We start from the raw sequence: 23,406 nt of genomic DNA on the forward strand, positions 1-23,406 counted from the left end.
ATATTCAGAACCCACTGTAGAGAGGAGTTTTATGAAATCCATTTGAAGGATTTTAAGGGGGCCCTGAGATTTAGACTTGTCCATGTCCCACCTTTATAGTTTTACCAGGATTATATTGGTGACAGACGAGAGAGAGTAAAGCTTTCCCATCAGTGTTTATTAGGTACAGTTGCAAATTTCTTCTTTCACTGGTGGGTAATTTCATGTAAAAGTTTAACAAGATTCCATTTGAGGTCCTTCAGTGCTACTAAATAGCCAGCAGTGCATTTTATACCCAGATTTCTCCCAGGACCTCTTTTCTGACTCTGGAGCTTATCACTGGCATTCTGTAATAGAGACTTTGAACTCTGTTTGCTTTTAAATCAAAGACTTGGTCCCTTGGGGTATTATATATACCATCTATAATTTTAGTGAGGGCGGGCTGTCTGGCATGATGACCAGTTAAGACATTTTCTTTAGCCTCCATATTCTTTTGTTTGAGCTCCTATTTTTATAATAGCCACTTCCTCAAGAAGCATTAGAGCACTTAAAATTCTATAAATTACTAACCATTTTTAATTGGAATTCCTGCTGAGATCAAGAACCCTTCCTTATTTCCACAGCATTTCAAAATCATAGAATAACCCCAAAGTGTACCTACGATCAGTGCATGTATTAACCCAATAGCTAAATGAATCCTCTGGTGTGCTGCAGAGTTCTGCAATTTGGGCAGATTTGCCTCTGGCAAAGGATCATATTCTAAGGATGAAGTTTTATGATAATTGGATAAGAAGTTAGTGAAGAGCCCATTTTAACTCACAAAAGGCCTGTTCATGTTTGGTGCCCAGAGAAGTTTCACTTTCTAAGGACTTGGTTAAGTCTTATATTGGCAAAGCAATTTCAGAAAATTTGGGAACTCATTTCCTGCAATAGTCAGTGAGACTTGGGAATCCTTTTAATTATCTCTTAGTTACTGGCATGGGAAAGTTTTATTAAAGTCCATATTCTGTCGGGAGTAAGAGATTTACTTCGTGAGATAAATCATGTTCTAGACAATGAACTTTACTTGGGCAAAATTGTAACTTTTCTTTGGAAACTTTATCCTCTTTGTGAGTTAAAAAAAGTAAGTAGGTAGAATCAGTCTTAGCACTCACTCCATCTTTAGAACACAACAAAAAGTTACCCACATATTGAGCAAGAGTAGAATCACAGGGAAATATAAAGTCCTTAAGGTCCTGGCTGAGGACTTGTGAAAAGTAGAAGAGTTTTTCAGTAAATCCTTGGAATGTAACAGTCAAGGTATATTTTTTATTTTCCCAGGAGAATGCAAACAAATATTGACTGTTTTGACCTAAAGGGTCATTTAAAAAAGCAGAACGTAAATCTGCGCTGTCAAATATGCAGCCTTAGGAGGCACTGAAGATAAAATAGGTTTAGAGATTGGTACTACATGAAAGTGGGAAATGACTATTCTGTTATGGGCCTTAGGTGTTAAACAAATCCATATTCCCACCCATTCAGCTTTTGGATTGGGAGTATACAAGTGTTACAAGAACTAGTACAACATATGTTGAATCTTTCCTCTGTTAGTTTTACTTATTTATTTTAGTGCTTCTTTAACTTCTGGCTCAAAAGAGTATTTCACACTTTGGGGAATAAGTTTAGACGACTTGATTTGAATATTATTGAGTGCAACCATAGTAATCCTCCCTATAGTCATTGAATTTTTGCCCACAGAATGAAAAAGGTCTAGCATCTCCTTGAAATCTTCAATTTAGGGTTGATTTAAACACAAAGGCACTGGTAAAGCAATTTCCAAATTAGCTGTAATCTCACTGCAAATAGGGGAATCATCAGGGATTTCAGGAAAGAAACCATCAGGAAAATATTTAATCTAACAATTCCATTTATACAGTACAGCCTGCCTATCAAGTTAGCAGGTATGATATCATAGAGGAAGAAAGAATATTCTTTTGTTAAATGTCCAAGGATGACAGTTAAGAATGTCATGAAAGTATCAAAAGAATTATTAGAGACACCCACTAATGAGTAATTTTTTACCCCAAGAGAGCAATTGTATAACCATGGTAGAGTTTAAGGTTGATAATGTATACCTCTATATCACTAAAAAAAATTTTTTTGCAAGGTTGTCCTTTAGTATTAAGAGAAATTTCTCCCTGGGAATTTGAGGGGAAAACAAAGAACCGCCCCCACCTCCTTAACTCAGTTTCTTTCTTTCCTTTAACCTCTTAGCTAACACAAAATAGTTCTTTTTCCAATGTCATTTTTATATATACTATCTGTAAGTGTTTTTGTCAAGATATTCTACCTTTGGGGATTTACTGACCCTAGTAGAAATTGTAATGCTATCAATTTATTCTGAGTTTTATTTTGTTTTTGTTCTAAGACTCTTAAAATATTCAGCAAGATGCTTGAGTTCTGGCAATGGTATTGTTTTCCATATTAGTTTTGCTTGCATACTAAATCCCCTGTTTTTGGCTTAAGACTGTTTATAAAAAGCTAGGAGAGAGTTAAGAGTCACCTCTGCTGTAAGATCTACTCCTGAGTGCTGTTAAAAAGTCTATCCCTGAAGTCTCTGATATTCTTATCCTTTCTGGGCTTGTAAGACGGAGTCAAAGCCCAATCTACTTTCTCAGGAAGGACTTTGGGAATAGCCTCCAAAAGACTTTGACTAACTTCTGTAGCTTTTCTGTACCCTCTGGTTTCCTATGCAATTTAGGTTCTTCTAAGTCACCCTAAGATTCTTCTTCTGCCTTTCTCATGGAATGTTCTGCATCTCAAGCTTCCACTGAATATTAACTAATTGTTACAAATCTGGAAGCCCTGGGTATGTTCTTAAAATTATTCCAAATTCCTCGGCAAGTTTCATTCTACCCTGTCTAGGCTTTGGAAAGTCATTGATGACTCTCACCTCAGAGGAAGAACAGGGCTTAAAATCAACCATAAGGGGATTTTGTTTTTCTGTTCTGGAGGAAGTTATATTTTAAGAGGTAACTGAGCTTTGGAAATTTCTGGCCAGCCAAAAGGAAAGGGGAGTGGAACAGAGGGAGAGATGGGCAGAGGGAAATGGAAGAGTATAGGATGGCGAAAGAGAAATAGTAAGATAAAATCCACTAGGTTCAAGATGTGATTTTGGAAGACCTAAGCATTATTTTAAATTTTTCAGGTTTTTATTTTACCTTGGCCAAGGAATTTCTTGAAGCAATTTTGGAATCTGAATTTCTTTTGGATATTTCCTCATACCAATCCAAAAAATCCAGCCCATTAGATGTTTGGAATTTTGTTCCTTTTTGGTCCTGTATCACCTATCAAACAATTTTGTTCATAATGAAAGTTTCCCAAAGTGGCCACTATAATTCTAAATTATCCTTGGTGAAATTAAAGATATGTACACAAATTTGGGATATAACATAAATACATCTAAGAAGTAGGAGTCTGGCCTGGAAGAGGCATAGAGTTAGGTTTAGACTAAGATAAACTTGAGAACTTGTGAGTAGTCCATCCAAAGTGTTGCTTGGACACTTCATACATCAGGTTTGCCAACCTAATGTGTGGGCTGTCCAACTACAAACTGACATTTTTAGTTCCAGAGCATTAACAGGTTTGAAGGGAAGCTCTCTCCCATAGCCAGACTCTCACTAACAAAATAAGAACAATGGAAATTCTCAGAGGTTGATGGGTCAGTCTAATATGAGACTTACTTATTTCACTGTAAAGTGGGAGGGTCCAGGGGCCTCAGAGGAGCTTGCTGTTGTCAAATCAAGGGTCTTGGGCCTTGGTGGGAAGGGGTCAGTCTTGACTGGGTCTCCCTATGACCTCTAAGATTGTTGAATGCTGGCTCCCCACAAAGAAGAGGCTACTATAGCCAGGGGAGAACATTACTTTAACAGAGTCTGAATAGCATCTCAGTGTGGATTCAACATTGAGATATTTATGATATTTTGAAGCTAGGTTTAAGCTGAATCTTCTATTATGACAGTTTGATTAAATAGGATAAAGATTATGATATAACAGTTTAGAATTGGTGGACACAGCAAGGCAAGGATTTGTGTGTGTGTGGCTTTGTTTTGTTTTAATTTTGGACTTTCTACTCTACAGAATAGATTTTCATGTAAGCACAATTAATTAAAGCCTGAGCAAAGCTCAAGTTGAGCAAAAGGGCCAATGCTAACTCCAGGAAATCCTGGTGGGATCCCCAGGAAGAAAGACAACATGTTAAAGTCGTGCTTTGAACATATTGATTTATTGGTGTATTAGGTCATTTAGCTACAATCTTCAGGTGTCAGTCAGCCTGAGTACCCAGGGGACAGGTAAGGCTTGTATTAACAACAACCTAACCAAACTGGATAGAGTTAAGAAGCTATATTTTTTAGAGAAGCGAGTCTTTCCAAATCTGAAATGACTGAAACAGTTCATTTCATTTCATTCATACTCAAATTCCACTGGAGTCAGAGATGAAGTGTCATATTCAATTCCATTAATGAAGTCTTCACATAATATTTTAGGTGCTATCTAAACTAAATGTCATAGGAATGTCCGTAATTTCTCTAGCTGGTAGATTTCTCTGGTTTCTAGAACATCAAATGAATCAGCATGGCTGCCAAAGTCCACACAAAGCCAATCATCAGTGTCTTGCTTTTTGATGTTTTTTTTTTCTTAATGAGGTGAAATTCACATAATATGAAATTAATTATTTAAAGTGAACAATTCAGTGATATTTAGTCAATTTAAAATATCATGCAATCACCACCTCTGTCTAGTTCCAGAACATTTTTATCACCCCAAAAGAAAAAGAAACCCTGTCCACTTTAAGCAGTTACTCTCCATTCCTCACTGTCCCCAATCCATACAGAACTATTATTAGAGTATAAGAAAAAGGGAAAGCCTAAGGGAAGGTAGGTCAAGATTGGTTTTAATCACTCCCTCCTTCTTGAAACAATTATCTTCCTTGCCATTGTTCCTTCCTTTTAAACCATGTTTCCTTTTTCTCCAGCTTCTCTGAAGGCTCCTACTTTTGGCCCAGTCATTAAATATCAGTGTTATCCATAATTCTCTCTTAGACCCTGCATTCACAGTCTAGTTTGCCTCTGCCACTCCCACCATGAATTCAGTGCTCCAACATTCAGTGATAGTTTCAATTTGCAAATAGTTTCCTCTTTGCCAAAATGTTACTGTCCCTTCTGTTGCCCTGGAAACTTCTACTTATCCTGTATTTCCTCCATGAGGCTTTCTTAACCTCTTAAATCTGAGCAAAGTGCCCCTTCTGTGTTTTTCTCTAGTGCCCTGTAGTTCTGTTACCTTACTGCAAGCCTGTTTGCAAGCCTGTGGTACTTTTTTGTCTTCTCCACTGTTTCTTCCATTCCACCCTAAGCTCTTTGCAATACTTCATCTATCTTGTTTACTGGTACTGTTCTCAAGATCTAGCACCATTACTGTCTCTCAATTAATGGGTTGAATGGGTAAGTAAGTAAATAAATTAGAGGAAAACCTTAGACAAGCAGAGCAGGCAAGGGACAGCAGAACGTCTAGACTAAGAGATCAGAATGGCAGCAGAGAAGGAAAATAATAAACATTAGCAAAAACACTGATCTTTTTGTTACCAGCACTATTTTTCTTAACTACTTCTTCTCTTTAAATTATTATGTGTTTTTATTCTGGCCCTTATCACTTCATTAATTCCGACTACTGCCATCAAGATTTAGGGCCTATTACTACCTCTTACCTGGTGTATATTACCATACTTTGTGGTTCTAGTCCTATACCATTCAATTTGTCCTAGATAGATATGTCTTCTAGTTAATTTTCTTGTACCTTGCCTTAAAAAACATGAAGTTTTCTTTTTTCTTTATACTCCTCAAAAGAGAGAATTATGAAACAGTCCTTGAAGAAGTATGCTAATTTCTTATAGTTCTTATTTTTAGAAAAATTTTCCTAATTCTCTCCTGCTGCAGACTAATCCCTTACACCCTTAATTGGCTATTCAGTTTTTCTTTACATAACTAAGGATAACTAGCAATTCATTTCCATAAATATTTATTGAGGTGCTATTTATAAGTACTGCCGTTCTCAGCTTTTTCATCTAATCTCCTAAATAAATCAACTTTTTCTTTCATGTATCCTCATATAGTTTATTTACCAAGTTCTCAAATATATTTCCCCTAATAATCAAGAAATATTTTTTATTTGTGAAACCTAGTAATTCCATAAGGAGTATTTACCTTCAATTTAAATTTGGTCTCACTTGTCTTGTTTTCCTAGATTATCACATTTTTATTTTATATGAAAAATTATGACTCATTTATTACTTTCTTTTTTAGCCTCTTCGTTGTCAATATTGTATCTGTCATAGCTAAAAACATTAAATTAATAGATTACAAAATAGGAAGTCCTACCCTTCTTTCCCCTACAGACACCAACTTAACAATACATGGACCAAAATACCTTTATGAGATCTCCAGAAACCAGTTAAGATGTTGCATTACCCCAGGTGAGGGCAAAGCAAAGAACAAGCCAAGAACAGCTGCATTAAAATGGGTAAGAAGAGCCTTTTCAGTTTACCTGTGATCTCTCCCCTGCCAAGCCAACACAGCTCATCATGATCAACATAGAACACCTGGCTTGTAGCCTGCCTCTCACTGATGGGAGAAGGAGAGAGAAGAGTACAATGTGCATCCAACGTTCCAGTTTTTTATAAGGCTGCCTAAGGAAGTGGTTACTGCCTTTCTGGATGGGGTGCTGAGGAAGCAGCATTGTTTGGGTGCCTGGGAGACACTAAAAGCACCAGAGAGCCTGAAATAGTGCAGAGGCCAGCATGGCTCACTGCGATGGGGAGAAGGCACCCAACACAGTTTCTCCACTGGGAACAAGGGAGAAGAGTGGAGGATGTGTCCAGCAATCTGGCTTGTGGGGTGGGGAGCTGCCTGAAGGACTGGTCTCTATCTCGCCTGACTCAGGGCACTTCAGCCAACATACTTTGGATACCTGAGAATAAAAGAGTAGGTTGGCTTGCCACTGCAGCTCCAGAGAGCCTGTACTTCTGCAGGCAGACACCAGAGGGAATAAGAGATTATGGGCTTATAAAAAAGAAACTGACAAATCTCTGATTAGGAAATTACATACACAGCCGAGAGAAGTCACATCACCCAAAAAAGGTTTCAGGGGCCTCCAAAATCTTTAGTCAGGCTCACAAAGCTTCAGTAAATCCATCTTTGGTGAAAGTATTCCCTTGTACAAAGGCATTCTATAAAAACTGGGAGATGTGGCTATTTTTCCAAATGCATAAAACTCTGCAAAAAAAAAAAAAAAAAAAAAAAACAGAAGGCACATGAAGAAACGGGAAAACATGGCCCTTTCAAATGAACAAAATAAATCTCCAGAAACCAACCTCAAAGACACAGTTTCCTGACAAAGAATTCATAAATAATTTTCTTGAAGCTAAATGATCTACTAAAGAACACATATAAAACTATACAAAATCAGGAAAGAAATGCATGAACAAAATGAAAATATGAACAAAAGGTTAGAAACTAAATAAAGAACCAAACAAATTCTGGAGCTGAAGAATGCAATAACTAAGTTGGAAAATTCACTAGAAGCATTCAACAGCAGACTTAATCAAACAGAAGAAGGAACTTGAAGAAAGATCATCTGAAATTACCAAGTCAGAGGAGCAAAAAGGAAAAAAATGAAGACAAGTGAAGAAAGACTAAGGGACTTATAGGACAACTTCAAGCAGACTAATTAATATATGCATCATGGAAGTTCCAGGAGGAGAGGAGAGAGAGAAAAGGACAAAGAGCTTATTTGAAAAAATAATGGCTGAAAACTTCCCAAAGCTGAAGAAAGAAATGGCATTGAAATTCAGGAAACAAAATATTTCAGCTCGGGTGAATCCAAAGAAGCCTACACCAAGATACATGATATTCAAACTGTCAAAAGTCAAAGATAAAGAGAAAATCTTGAAAGCCACAATTGAAAAGCATCTCATTGTGTATGAGGGAGCTCCCATAAGATTATCAGTGGCTTTCTCAGCAGAAACTTTATAGGCAGAAAGGAGTGGATGATATACTCAAAAGTCCTGAAAGAAAAAAACAGCCCACCAAGAGTGCTATGTCCAGCAAAACTATACTTCAAAATTGAAGGATAAACACATTAAAGTTTTAAATTTACGAAGTATCTTTTCCAACTACAATGGAAACTAGAAATCAATAGCAATAGAAAGGTTAGAAAATTTACAAATTTGTTCAATTAAACAACAAACTCTTGAACAACCAGTGAATCAAAGAATAAATCACAAGGAAATTAGAAAAATATCTTGAGACTAATGAAAATGAAAACAAAACGCCAAAACTTCTGAGATGCAGCAAAAGCAGTAATAACAGAGAAGTTTATAGCAGCAAATGCCTACATGAAAGAAGAAAAGTCTCAAATCAGTAACCTAAGTATCCATCTTAACTAGAAAAAGAGGAACAAACTAAACCCAAAGTTAACAGAAGGAAGAAAATAATAAAACTTAGAGTCGAAATAAATTGAGTAGAAGAACAATAGAAAAAAATCAACAAATCTGAGCTAATTTTTTTAAACATGAACTAATTTGACAAACTTATAGCTAAACTGAGAATGAACGAGAGAAAACTTGAATAACTAAAATTAGAAATGAAAAAGAAGATATTACAACTGATGACATAGAAGTGGAAAGGATAGAGACTACTATGAACAATTCTATGCCAAAAAAAAATGCATAAATTCCTAGAAACATACAACCTACCAAGACTGAATAATGAGGAAATAGAAGATCTAAACAAATATAGAACTAGTAAGGATATTGAATCAGTAACTAAATGCCTCCCAAAAGGAGCCCAACACCAGATGGCTTTGCTAGAATTCTACCAAATAGTTAAAGAATTAGCACAAATTTTTCTCAGGCTCTTCCAAAATATTGAAGAAAAGGAATCACTTCCTAACTCATTTTATTAAGCCATCATTACCTTGAGCCAGACAAAAATACTACAAGAAAACTACAGACTAGTATCCCTGATGAAGATAGATGCAAAGATTCTCAACAGAATTCTAGAAAACCAAATTCAGCAAAGCATTTAAAAGATTATACACCATGAACAAGTAAGATTTATCCACGAGATGCAAGGATGGTTCAACATAAAGAAATCAATTAACCCAATATATCACATTTATAAAAGAAAGAACAAAAACCACTTGATTATCTCAATAGATGCAGAAAAAGTATTTGACAAAATTTGACACTCTTTCATGATAATAACACTCACCAAATAGGAATAGAAGGAAATTAGCTGATCATATATGAAAAGCCCACAGCTAACTTCATACCCAACAGTAAAAAAATGAAAGCTTTTCCTCTATGATCAGAAATCAGGCAGGGATGCCCACTCTCACCATTCCTATTCAATATAGCACTGGAAGTCCTAGGCAGGGCAGTTAGGCAGGAAATACAAATAAAAGGCATCCAAACTAGAAAGAAAGAAGTAAATTATCTCTGTTCACAGATAACATGACTTTATTTGTGGAAAACCCTAAAAATTACACACACACACACACAAACTGTTAAAACTAATAAAGTAATTCAGCAAAGTTGCAGGATACAAACAAGAATCAAAAATCAGTTGTGTTTCTATATTCTAACAATGAACAAAAGGAAGTGAGAAAGCAATTCCATTTACAATAGCATCAAAAATAAAATACTTAAATACTTAGGAATAAACTAAACAAGAAGACAGAAGGCTTACACACTGAAAACTACAAAATATTGCTGAAAGAAATTTTAAAAGACACAAATAAATGGAAAGATACCCCTTATTCATAGATTGAAAGGCTTAAAAGGTTGTTAAAATATCCATGCTACCCAAAAGCAATCTACAGATTCAATACAATCCCTGTCAAAACCCTATTGACATTTTTTGCAGAAATAGAAAAAACATCTTAAAATTCCGTGGAAAATCAAAGAACCCTAACTAGCCAAATAGTCTTGAGAAAGAAGAACGCAGCTAGAAGCCTCACATTTCCTGATTCCAAAATATATTACAAAGCTACAATAATCAAAACAATGTGATTCAGGCATAAAGACAGTCATACAGACTAAAGAAACAGAATAGAAAGCCCAGAAATAAACCCTTGAATGTACAGTCAAATGATTTTTGACAAGAACGCCAAAAGTACACAATGGGAAAAGGACAATCTCTTCAACAAATGGTGTTGGGAATCTTGTAAAAGAACGAAGATTGACCATTATCTTATACCATATACAAAAATTAACTTTAATGTATCAAAGACCTAAACATAAGACCTGAATCTATAAAACTCCTAGAAGAAAACATAAGGGGAAAGCTGAAGACTGGAATGGGCAATGAGTTCCTGGATGTGACTCAAGAGCACTGACAGCAAAAGCAAAAATAGACAAATGGGACTACATCAAACTTTAAAACTTCTGCACAGCAAAGGGCACATTAAATAGAATGAAAAGGTAACCTATAGAATGAGACAAAATATCTGTACACCATATATCAGATAAAGAGTTAATATCCACAATATAGAAAGAATTCCTACAACTCAGTAATGACAACAATTTTTAAAAATGATTTTTAAAATGGGCAAATGACTTGAAGAGACATTTTTCCAAAGAAGATACACAGGCATGTGAAAAGATGCTCAACATCACTAATCACAAGGAACATGCAAATCAAAACCACACCCATTCAGATGACCTATCATCACTATCAAAGCAACAGAAATAACAAGTGTCAGTGAGGATGTGGAGAAACCGGAACATTTGTGTACTGCTGGTGGGATTGTAAAATGGTTCAGCTACCATGGAAACCTGTAAAGAGGTTCCTCAAAAGGTTAACAATGAAACTACCATATGATCCAGCAATCCTACTTCTGAATAAATAATCCAGAATTGAAAACAAGATCTCAGATAGGTATTTGCACACCCATGTTCACTGCAGCATTATTCAAAATAGACAAAATGTGGAAGCAGCCTAAATGTTCATCAACAGATAAATACTTAACATACAATGAATATTATTCAGCCTTTAAAGAGAAGAAAATCTGTCATATGCTACAGCATGAATGAACCTTGAGATACTATGCTAAGTGAAATAAGCCAGTCACAATAAGGTAAATACTGCATGATTAGACTTACCTGAGGTATCTAAAGTAATCACCTCTTAGAAACAAAGTACAATGGTGGCTGCCAGGGGCCGGAGGAAGGAAGAAACATGGTATTGTAGTTATACAGATACAGAAGATGAAAAGTTCTAGAGACCTGTTGTACAACAAGGTTCATGTAGTTAACAGGACTGTCCTGTACACTTACAAATTGTTAGGAGGGTAAGAAAAGAGAAATGCATATTATTGGATTTAGCAGCTGTGTACTAATGGTGCTTGAATATACCTTCTCTCCCAACTCCACACACTCCTTGCAGTTGCATACTGGAATCACTCTTGATGTCCTTCTGGCATCTCACATTTCCCTCATCAGAAACCAAATTTAATACCCTTCCATCCAAATTGTTTCTAGATTGCTCTCTTAGTTAATGACACCCCCACCTATCCTAATAACCAAACTTGAAATCTCACCATAATATTTACCTTCTCCTTCCCAAAGCACGGTCACTCATGGAACTCTTTGGTATGTCTCCTCTAAATATCCTTTTTCCAATTTCTGTTGTATTAGTTCAGTCCTTATCCCCTTTAGGATGGAAGTAGCATACTAACTGCTCTGCCTATCTGCAGTGTCTCTTCCTTCCAATCTGCCATCAGTCAACTATAACATTTTTATGTATCACTTTTCCATAAAAAGTCTTGAATAGTTTCACATTTTCTGTAGTACTAAGCCACTTGAAAGTTTGTCCTTAACTGAATTGACCAGCTTTATTCTCTAGATTTCATCCTCTCAACCTCCAACCTCTAACCTCATTAGGCAACTTCTCTTTCTCTGAAAGTACTTTCAAATCTCTATTATTTTGTTCATTCTGCTTCAAATGTTTCTCCCTTTTTCTTACTGTTTAAAGCTCAATTCAGTTGTCACCTCCCTTGTGAAGTTTTACAGTTTGTCCCATCAGAATTAGTTATTCCCTTTTCTGTGTTATCATACATTGTATTTTGTTTTTTACATTAAAACATAAGCATTTACAGGATTTTTAAATTTTTTTTTTCCTTAAAAACACAGGCTGACTTATGTGTGTTCCGTGAGACTATGGGAAATAGGAATCCCGTCTGATTTATATTAACACCACTCTCTAGTGTTTAATAAAGTGCCTTATAGAAAGAGAGTATTCAATTCATGTTTAGCAAATTAGGTTGAAGCAAAGAAAGTTCCCCTAGTGTAATATAGAAGGAAGCACACCAGACTAAAAATCTAGAGATTAGATCTTTTCATCTTGACCTACTGTCTATTTAAACATGTGACTTTAAGCTAATCTTTTAACCTCTCTGCAGTATAATTTGTTTTCTACAAGAAATCTTTATGAGTCTCACACCCATGCTTTAAAACTTTAAAATATTGGCTTACGTGATAAAATTATGCAAATGGTTTCCCATTAGCTTACATGATAAAGTTCAAACTCCAAAGCCTAGCATTCAGCCACCTTCACAATCTGGTTTTAGTTACTGTTCTAGCCTGAACTCCCACTAACGGGAGGCCAAAGGAATAAATCCCTTGTCTGTATTCTTCTGCTCTCCATTCTCCTGCCAATGCTTCCCCTAGGCTGAACTCAAGCAGAAGCCACAAGGACAGGGAGACCATTGGTTCTATCCATAAACATTAGCTCCTTGAGGGCACAGAGCAGGGTAGAGAAGAGGAGAGAGTAATGAAGAGGAACAAGTGGACCTGCTTCACTCAAACTGTTCTTCCTACCTGAATTTAAATCTATTTATCTCAGATGATGGCTCTATAAAAAATAATGTTAATGCAGGTATCTAGCATTTATGGAGAGCTTACCATGCTCCAGGCATTTTGACATGCAGATTGAGGAGGAGGTATGGCTTGAGGAGGAAGAAGGGAATGAGGGAAGGAAGAGGCTGAAGAAGTTACCAGATTATGATCTTCAGTTAAGGTCTGCTCTTACACATACCCATATAGTTTTTGTAGACAAACCTAATTGCCATGCTAATGGGTTTGGACCATTGTAAAGGCCAATAAAGGAATTTAAATATTGAAATAAGATCAAGTTTGAGCTTTTGGGAGAATGTCTACTACTGTTTGGAGAATGAATTGAGTCAGGGAAAGATCAGAACCAGCAATCTGATGAGAGCTTGAATTAAAGCTGAAGCAACAGTATAGAAAAACAAAGGATTTCTGAAATATTCAGAAATCACAGTTGACAAGATTAGAAACTGGATATGGAAGGTAAGGAAGTCAAAAATGACCTCCATTTTCTAACATGGGCAACATATGAATTACAGTACCATATATTGATAGAACCCATGCCTTATCTTCATAGTCTTAAAAGAGAAGCAGGTGTTTGCTAATTGGACAAGAAGGAGTTGAGACAGATGTGTGAAAAAATCATGCTATATGCTAGAAATTATAGCTAGAATATGGGTATGTGTAAGAGCAGAGCGATGAAGAGAAAAGATGGATCATAAAAGGGCTAGCTCATTGCCCTAGGCAGTTTGAACTTTATCCCTAGGACAAAAGGAAGCTTTTGGTGGCTAAAGGCACAATTAAATCAGATACTATTGAGAAATTTCCATAGAATCGTAGAATTTAGACCATGACTTTGAAAGATAATGACTAGGGTTGACTAAGAAAAGAATTATTTCAAATTAAAAACTGTTTATTAAAAATATTTTCAAGTGTTGTGGAATCAGTCAAGAATCTGAATAGTAAGAGGAAGAATCACTCATCCTGCTACTTAAAGATAACTACTATGAACACATGTAATTATTTTCTTCCAGTATATACCTTGAATTGTACTTTATTGCTACAGTTATAATTGTACTATGATTTATACTTTTTTAAAGTATAGCACTCATATCAGAATAGTAAGTGGTGAATTTTACCCCTACTTTTTAGGCCTATAGAAAGACCTGGATCATATCAAGTTCCCAATAAATATAGAATACACTACATAGTTTCTATCTACCTATGTGCAAAATACCTTAAAAATTAATTTCTGTTTTCACCAGTGACACTGACTCAGTCTTCACATTTGCTTCATTCTCTATGATCACCTGTTCTAAGATTTCCTTTCTCAACTATATAAATTAGCATCTACTACTTGCCTAAACACCATGTTTAACAATGTTTACCTCCCACAAAAGGTTTAACCAAAATTTACTTTTTATTAGCCTATCATTGAAATTAATATATAAGGTGAGCATTCTGGAAGTTGAAGCTTTTGTACTTATACCTAATAATATGAGAAACAATATTTGTAGAAAAGATTAAGAGAGATGAGACTTTTATAAGCTGATAAAATTTCTCTAACTGCAAAGATAACTTTGAACTTCTCTTGGTCCCTTTTCCCAGATCATCATGAAAACTAGTTAGTTAATACTTAAAAAGGATTTTAAAAGTTACTTGTCTGAGTCACTTTTAGAGATATAATAGCTTATGATTTCTAAAGAAATACTACTTTTTATCTACTGTTGTCTAGAGAATGTTTAGAAGAAGGACCTACTGAAGAAAACAAAATTCTAGTTTTGCATTTTAATACCAGTGACACAATGAAAGCATTACAAATAGAAGCTGACTGTGTATATATTTTTATTTATATTAATGCCTCTGAAACTATATCTTGACAGCCTTTCTTTGAGGAATAAGAGAATTCCCAGTCAGCTTTTTTGACTATTCAAGGTTTAAGAGGGGGAAGATGGTCCTAGCAGCCTAACAAAGGAACCTGGAGTTCAGAGACCCAAAAAGGACACCAAACCAGAAGTCAGATAGCAGGACAGGAATGAACCAAAAGAATATAAACCAAATGCTGAAGTTTATATCCCTGAACCAGAATAACAGCAAAGCAAAGGGTAATTACCAATAGTGTAAGCAAAGAGAGAGAGCCGATGAAACGGGCACAGGAAAGGGGAAGACTGTGTCTGAAAACTAGTCTTTTGCCATAGTGACTGTAACCAGTACCCACAATTCTTAATGGATATAAAACACTAGTGTTGCTAGTAAGGGCAAGCACCAAGGATCCTAATTTGAGATCTTCCTCAAGGGCCCTCAGTCCTTAAGAATACCTCGTCATGAAATCCATCCCTATAAAGACAGTCATGAAAAACTCCTGGTCATCTGAAGCTACCTCAGCTCAAAAGACTGTGCTTCCTTTTTTTGGGAATTTTGGCACTTGATCCTACATTTAAAGCCTTTTAAAATAGTTTTCTCCTTTTTTAGTGTATTTAGCTAATTCTGTATGGTCATTATATCTTCTAATACCATTTTGTCATCTCTTTTTACCCTGTTCCTTTGGCTATTTTACCTGTTTACTTTTAATATTGTATATTTAGCTTACCTGTATGTGACAAATTGAAAGTAAAAGCCAAAGGAAGACAGCTACTAAAACAGTTCACACCTGACCATGGGAAGTGAATTACTTTTCCTCCTTTTGCCTGATCTCAGAAATAACCTATAAGGATTAACTTAGAGTGTTGCTTACAGTGCTATCATTTCATCTTCAAACAAGGCAGTTATATGCATTGAACAAAGCTGGTATTCCATTTCCCTGATTACTTAACCTTAGCTAAATGTGATAATTTTCACTTTTTAATTCTCCTTTTTCTTCTCACTACTGGAAAGACTCTTTCACTGCTTTTTAACAAAAAGATAAAGAAAAGAAAGGAAAAAAAATCTAAATTTTCACTCTATTGTTAACAAATGTTTACAATTTTTTTTAAAAATGGATAATTCTAGTAAAAAGAATATTGAAATTATTAACCAGAATAAGGTTTGAAATTGTATGTAGTATATATCTCTACAGCCCATCCTCTTTTTTACTCCATATATTCCAGACTGATTAAAAGTCAAGCATTTAGAAACTCATTCACCAAAACTTTCCTGTGTGACCACTGTGTGCACAGTATCATTGGGCCATGACTTAAAACATTTTTTCTTTTCTGAAAGAGCTGATAATCCAGTTAAGAAAATAGACATATATATAAATAAGTTTAATTACTGTAACATATGTAATAAATACAATATTCAATGAGAATCCTAAGAGTATTTTATAATGCCTCAGTGCAGGAAAAAAATGAAATGGTCATGCATTACTTCATAAAAGAGGGACTATGAAAGAAGCTTCTTTAATTTTTTTTTATTTTGAAAAAATTTCATAGTTCAGAAAATCTTCAAGAATAGTACAAACAATTCCTATATATCTTTCGCACAAATTCCCCCAAATGTTAAGCCTTTTGCCACATGTACTTTACCATTTCTTGCTATGTGTTAATATACACATTTTCCTGAACTGCTTTACTTGTGAGTAAATTGCAGATATGATGCCTCTTTATCCCTAAATACTTCAAATGTATATTTCCTAAAGAAAAAGGAAGAAAAGATTCTTACATAACCACAGTACAATTATCAAAATCAGGAAATGAACCTTGCCATAATACTATTATGTAATCTTATTCAAATTACATTTTGCCAGTTTTTCTAATAATGTTCTTTATAGCCAAAGGGAAAAGAATATTCTCTTCTTCTGATCTGGGATCCAATCCAGCTTCATGCATTACTTTTAGCTATTATGTGTCTTTAGGCCCTTTTATCTGAAACAATTCCTCAATTTTTCTTTGTCTTTCATGACCTTGACATTTTTAAAGAGTATAGGAGAGTAATTTTGTTGAATGTCCCTCAAATTTAGACTTTTCTGATGTTTCCTGATGGTTTGGTTCAGATTATGCATTTTGACAGTAATACGTCATGTGTGATTGTGTGTCCTTCTAAGTACATCATATTGGGAAGCTCATGATGTCATTTTGCCCCATTACTGGTGATACTAACTTTAGACTTTTCTGATGTTTCCTGATGGTTTGGTTCAGATTATGCATTTTGACAGTAATACGTCATGTGTGATTGTGTGTCCTTCTAAGTACATCATATTGGGAAGCTCATGATGTCATTTTGCCCCATTACTGGTGATACTAACTTTGGTAATTTGACTAAGTTCGTGTCTGCAGGTTTCTCTGCTGTAAAATTACTATTTTGCTTTGTGGTTAATAAGAATCTTATGGGGATATATGTTGAAACCAGATAAATATGTTGTTTTTCTTGAGGTTTTTATCTTTTAGTTTAGTTATCCATTGACGATCTTTGCCAAAACCAATTATTTCTATGGTAGTTACCAAGTGGTAACTTTCTGATTCCAACATTTCTTTCTTTATCAGTTGACATTCTGCTATGATGAAGAATTATCTTTAATCATTACTTTATATTAGTATATAGTCATGAATTTTTGTTTTTATTTTATTAAATGGATTATATACTCTGTTGCTATCCTAATTTATTTTGATGCTTAAGTTATCCCAGGTTTGGCCAAAGGAACCTCTTCATGTTGACTCCAAGATCCTTTGACATGTTCCCATCATTATTTGAGTACTTCCCAAAGAAGGTTGTAAAGGAAGAATAATAATTTCACAGGAAAACAAAAAGATGAGAGAAAATTTATTTTAGGCAGAGAAAACATTATATGCTAAGCTAGAAAAATAAGAAATAAATACTGCAGTGTTTTCCAGTATCTACAATATAATCAATTGCCTAATGATGGAGTAATGAATTATGAGGCTGAAAAGGAAGCAAGGAAGAGTTCTGTATACAATTCTAAAGAATTTGAATTTTATCCTGCCAGTAGTAGTGAACCACTGATAAAAATTATAGATAGATAAAATTTTGTGACAACAGTGCCTTGTTTTACAATCTTGATGCACAAGAATTCCAAGGGTACTTTCTTTTACTGTTTCTTATATAGCCCTAGAAAATAACACAATCCTTTCAGCCATGGTTTCTAGGTTTTGTCAGAAATACCATGAGGCTCATTATCTTGAATAAACAAGTAGAAAAACATTGATTAAACAGGTAGAAAAACATTGATTAAACAAGTAGAAAAAGACTATTAAATTGAAAACAATATAAGAAATTATCTTCAAATATACAAAGTGCTCTATAGACCTGAGTCTACAAACGCTACCATTGCCGGTGTTTCCCTAGAACTTTGGACCTGATTTCTCTTAATTTGAGATTTATATGAAAGACTAAATGCTTTGTATATCTGAACCACACATTCATTGAATTACCAAAGGCCCTAGCCATTTAACCTGAATAAATTACTATTATCTTTGCTTTTTAAGTTTCCTAGGAGAGTTACTCATTATCTTAGGTGGTTTGCTGTTCAGAAAGATCCAGGAAAAAGAAATACAAGGAATTCAAGAGAAAGTACAGTGGGAAATAGAGGCAGTAATATTAATAGGGCAGAGCAAGACTTCTTGAGATTTTCTGTATGTCTGAAGAATGAATAATGATTTACACTTTAGGTAGTTTGGGGAACTGTTTCCCTGATTGTTTTGAAGAATGAAATTTCCTCTTGAGGTTTTGAATTTAATCAAGAAGAACCTGCATGAGCATCTTGTTTCTGTTATATTCTGTTCTATCACCTGAAAGTATCTTTTCTTCATTTGCTACTAATTTAAAAAATGGATTTTCAAGCCAAGATGAAACATTGTATATTAAGAATTGGCAGATTAAAAAGCAGGGAAAAATAATTCCATTGGTACAAACAGATTCATTCTAAGATAGCCATTGCCATAAGAAAAATGTTACTGCTACAGAACCGAGATCCTTAGTTTACTCAGTAGAAAGGAAACCATTTGTACTTTCTTTGTCCCTTTAAAGGCCTGGTATATCATAGACATTGCCATTAGTATTTAAACATGTCTTTGATGATGGCAGTCCTGAGTGAATATCTTAAATATTGTTTTTTAGTGATTGTAACTGCTGAGTGGAAGATAGGAAATCTCAGTAATGTTTTGAGTACTTTACCTGCGAAGATTCTGAACTCACATATAATCGACCCCATGTCTGGACTTACACGCTAGAATACATAAAAGAGACAAGTTTTACTAATGGAAATCTAGGCTTATTAGAGAAACCTCTAGATCATCGATTTGTGACTAATTTAGAATTGTTTTAATCCTGCAAATCTACCTCCGAAAATTAAACCCATCGCATATGAAGGTCATCAGTTTAGATGTTATAATAATTCAGCCTGTTACTCTTTGCTCAAGACGAGTATCTACTAGTGGGGAGGATGTCGACTTCACTTCCTCATCTCCACCCCTACTCCCCTATAAGGATCCCATATCCTAAAGTACTTTGTAGTTTATTTTTGTAAAAGTAGCTAGTCTTCCCATAAACTATCATCACCATATATCAGCAGCTAATTTTACTATTGTAAGTTTAAATAAATATATCTTTGAACACTATAATCTTCTCAGTAGGACATGTACTTTCACATGTTAGTTGTATTTTGTTTTGCAGTGTATACAAGTTAAATGGAGCTAGTGCCCTCTCAGATTCTCTTTATACTGTTGGTATTCATTTGTAAGGTAGCCATCAGAATATATTTGTGGCCATGAAATAGTTTTTGTTTTATAGTAAAGACTCTGTCTAAATTTTGGGTATTTTCTCTATCGAAAACTCAGACTTCCTTTCATTACAACCTTCCTACTTTTTCAAAATGATTCTTGCCTTCCTTTCCTGCCTCTACCTAAATGGGCTTTATGGACCACTCAGTGAAAACTGGCTGCTAGGCTGTAGCCCATCTGGCCTTTAAGAGACAAAAGTCACCCTTTTTTCTCGATTTTTTTCTATTCTATCAGATTTCCGTGCTGAGCTCAGAATCAAAAAGAGGGCTGGGGTGTGGTGGGGAACATTTCTTGACCCTTTTTTCTGTCTGATTGAGTTCCTCAATGGCCCAGGGCAGTTAGAAGTGTTTTGGAGTTGTAACTTGCAAAATAAGAGAAGTCAGAGATAACTATTCTTAAATTTTCTGAAGCTTTCATTTTAAATCTTCTTGTAAATCACTGGTGTCAACATCAGAAAAGAGTGGAAATTGTGTTTCTTTTAAAAGAGGAAACATCACTATTTGCCTACCAGATTTATTTTGGAAATATATGCATTCTAAAAATGGCCCTCCCCCTGCCAGCCCAAGGGAGGCCTGCGTAAGAGCCCCCGAGCTATACACGTGTCGTGCATCCTCAGCCTGTGCCTCCAGCTGCTAGTGCCTCTGTGTGTGTCCCTAGGACCATCCCTCAAGCACTGTTTATGCTCTTTTGATCTGAAAATGAGAGTACTGAATCACCTAGATCAATGGTTTTCAGACTTATTTTAGCTACAGTCTTTTGTTGAATGGAATCTTATATGGACACACAGTCATCCTGCATGTGGTGAGGGATACAACAGAACTGGGTATGTTAATGTTATTTAATAGTTCAATTTACTTAAACCGAACAGCTATTATCTATTTCATTACTTTTATTCTTGTGTGTAGAAGGTAAGTGACAAATACTGTGTTTCTCATATTTACACAACCAAGTTAGCCCTTGTTTAATAGTGAAGTAGGTACTTGTTCCTACTGTGTGATCTCGGGTGGGTCTTCAATAGGAAGAAGCCATTTGGCACATAGAAGATGCTCAGTAAACACTTGCTGAGAACACACGTACACACACACACACATATGTTCCCACACCCCTGCTAATGTGCCAGAGAATTAAAATACTACTCCTTTCAGACCCTTTCAGTTAATTTATTGTATCTCCAGAAGGCCTCTGTAATAACATGCAAATAGTTTAGCGAGGGGCCAGTGTTAACCTACCTAGCATCAAAGTTTGGATTTTTATCCAGTGAGGCAATCACTTTGTGACAGAGAGTTTCTAAATATTGAAGGGCTTAGAGAGCAAAAGGGCAGAAACAGGAGGTGCCACTTTGTTTCCCCCTTCCCAGCTTTTGACTTTGAAGGATTTGCTATTCATTCATACCTCAAGTACCTACTATAAGTATAAGGAAAACACTGTTCTAAAAGTGGCAAAGGATACAAAGATTAATAGGCTATAGTTTCTGCCTTCAAGGAATTTACAACAATTAATGTAGGTAAGGCAAGTATTTAAATGTCTATAGCAAAAGATGGAAAGTGGTAAGTGCCATAAGAAAAATATAAATAAGGTACAAAATTATTTTAAGGATATGAAAGATTCTTCCAGGCTAGTAGAAATTGGTATGCAATTTCCAATTTAAAAAACTACCAGTCTCTATAGTTAGAGAACAGTCAGGTGTTTTACGACCCTCCTGCCCTCATTTTTTATTTACTGACATGTCTTTCCCTTCTACTGAGCTGTAATGTTCCTCATGGCAAGGTGTATCTTACTCTGTGTATACCAAGTGCCTAACTGCACCTGGTTCATAAAATGCACTCAGTAAATACTTGTTGAATGGATGTATGTATCACTGGTAATCAAACTTGCTTTCTAGTAAGAAAATTCTATTCTATTACAAAGCATATTCTCTGTACAGTTAAAAAGTGCAATATTCTTCTCAGAAACCAAACATTTTTAAAGGACAGCTTTTATAAGATTATGCACAGTTTGCACCATAAAGAAAGTAAGGAATATCTTATGAGATCACATCTGATATCTATAAACCTGAATAAAAAGCAGAAGCACCTATCTCTGTCATTATCTTCAATTACACTGGTTGTGACAGTATGTTTTTATGACATTTAATGACAAGGCTGGGACTTCAGTGAAAGTAGGTTATGAATAAATTTACACTTCAATTGTAAGTAAATGATAAATCATACATAATCCTTCTCTAAGTGTTCACCCTAAAGTAGACATTTTTTTCACATTTAGCACTAAATAATTTCTAAGGTCTTTCAAGCATTGAAAGTTTTGTAGTTTTATGGTTGCCCATGGGGGAGAAATAAGTATAAGCCTATTTGTATGTCTTTTTCTTTGACTACTTACGATAATGTCATTTGTCTTAGAATGGAAGCTCTTTGGGACAGTACCAAGTCAGTGAATATGTCTGAAGCAGCTTCTGGGGTTGGGGTAGGAGTACTAAATTTAATAAATTGCAGTGACCAGAAACTTACAGACTGCTGAGCAATACATACAGTCATTATAAAGTGGACTAAAGAAATAGGAGCTGGAGGCAGGCAGTCCAGGGCTTATATGACAGCTCAACATTGTCAACAGAGATTTGGGCTCCTTTTCTTCTCATATATCCATACTTATTGTGTAGGTTTTCATCCTTAAGGTTGAAAAATGGCTATGGCACATCCCAGTGTCTAGCCATGTTCTAAGTAAAAACGTAGAAGGGCAAAAACTTACTTGTCTTGAAGCTTTGTCTCTTTTATCTTTTTATTTGTAGTCGGAAGCCTGACCCAGGGACTTCTTCACTCACTGGCCAGAAGCATATTATATGGCTGCTCTTAACTGAGAAGGGCTGGGGAAGAAGGGAGTTGTGGATAGCAGTTAGGACAGCCAAGCAACAGTGTTTGCAGTTGCTCCTTTTATGTTTACCCTTTGGACTACAGACCTTTAAGATTCCAAGAAAAGGCCAAGTTATTTATCCATGAGGATATTGTGCTCTAAGAAGTCTCTTTTTGTCATTAGGTGACTCATTTATTAATTCAATATGTATGTATTTTTTATTGTCTAATATGTGCCAGATACTTTTCTAGGTATTGGGAATAAGAACAGTGAACAAAAAGACAAAGTTGCAGGTGTCATGGAGCTTACATTCTACTTAGAAGAAAGCTATAAACAAATATAAATATGTATTAGAGGTATATAGATACAAATATCTATGTATGTATGTATGTGTAGATGTATGTTCATGAGGAAAAGTAAAGTAGGGTAAAGAGAATAGAGAGTGATGGTAGGTAATATTCTATATAAGATATTTAACAAAGGCCTCTTTGATGAGGGGGTATTTTAGCAAAGACCTGAAAGAAATGAGAGATGAATGGAGCCACAGTGTCTGGGGAAGAATGGTCCAAGGAGAGGAAAGGGCAAGTGTGAAGACCCTGAAGAGAGATGTACTTGGTGTGCTCAAGGACAGGCAAGGAGCCAGTCTGGCTGAGCATGCTGAACAAGGTGCAAAATGACAGGAGAGGAGAACAGGGTAGGCCATAATATGTTGGGCTTTGTAGACCATAGCGAAGATTTTATTCTGAGTGAAATAGAAAGTCACTGGAGGGTTGTGAGCAAAGATTAGCAAAATTCAACTTACAATTTAAAAGGACCACTGTAACTACTGTGTAGAGAATAAATTATAATAGGACAAGGGTAGAAGCAAGCAGACCAGTGAGGACACTATTCAGTTTTCCAGCAAATAAATGATGGTTCCAACTATTGTAGTAATTGCAGAGACAGTAA

The 23,406-nt window shown here is 35.4% G+C and overlaps 1 protein-coding gene across 9 annotated transcripts in view; it reads left to right on the top strand.

The window, feature by feature from the left end:
• Positions 1-23,406, top strand: part of GPHN (gephyrin) — a 430,038-nt gene that overhangs the window by 307,190 nt on the left and 99,442 nt on the right. The window lies entirely within an intron of this gene.

Source organism: Camelus dromedarius, chromosome 5 (genome assembly GCF_036321535.1).
Source record: "Camelus dromedarius isolate mCamDro1 chromosome 5, mCamDro1.pat, whole genome shotgun sequence".
NCBI classification, from domain to species: domain Eukaryota; kingdom Metazoa; phylum Chordata; class Mammalia; order Artiodactyla; family Camelidae; genus Camelus; species Camelus dromedarius.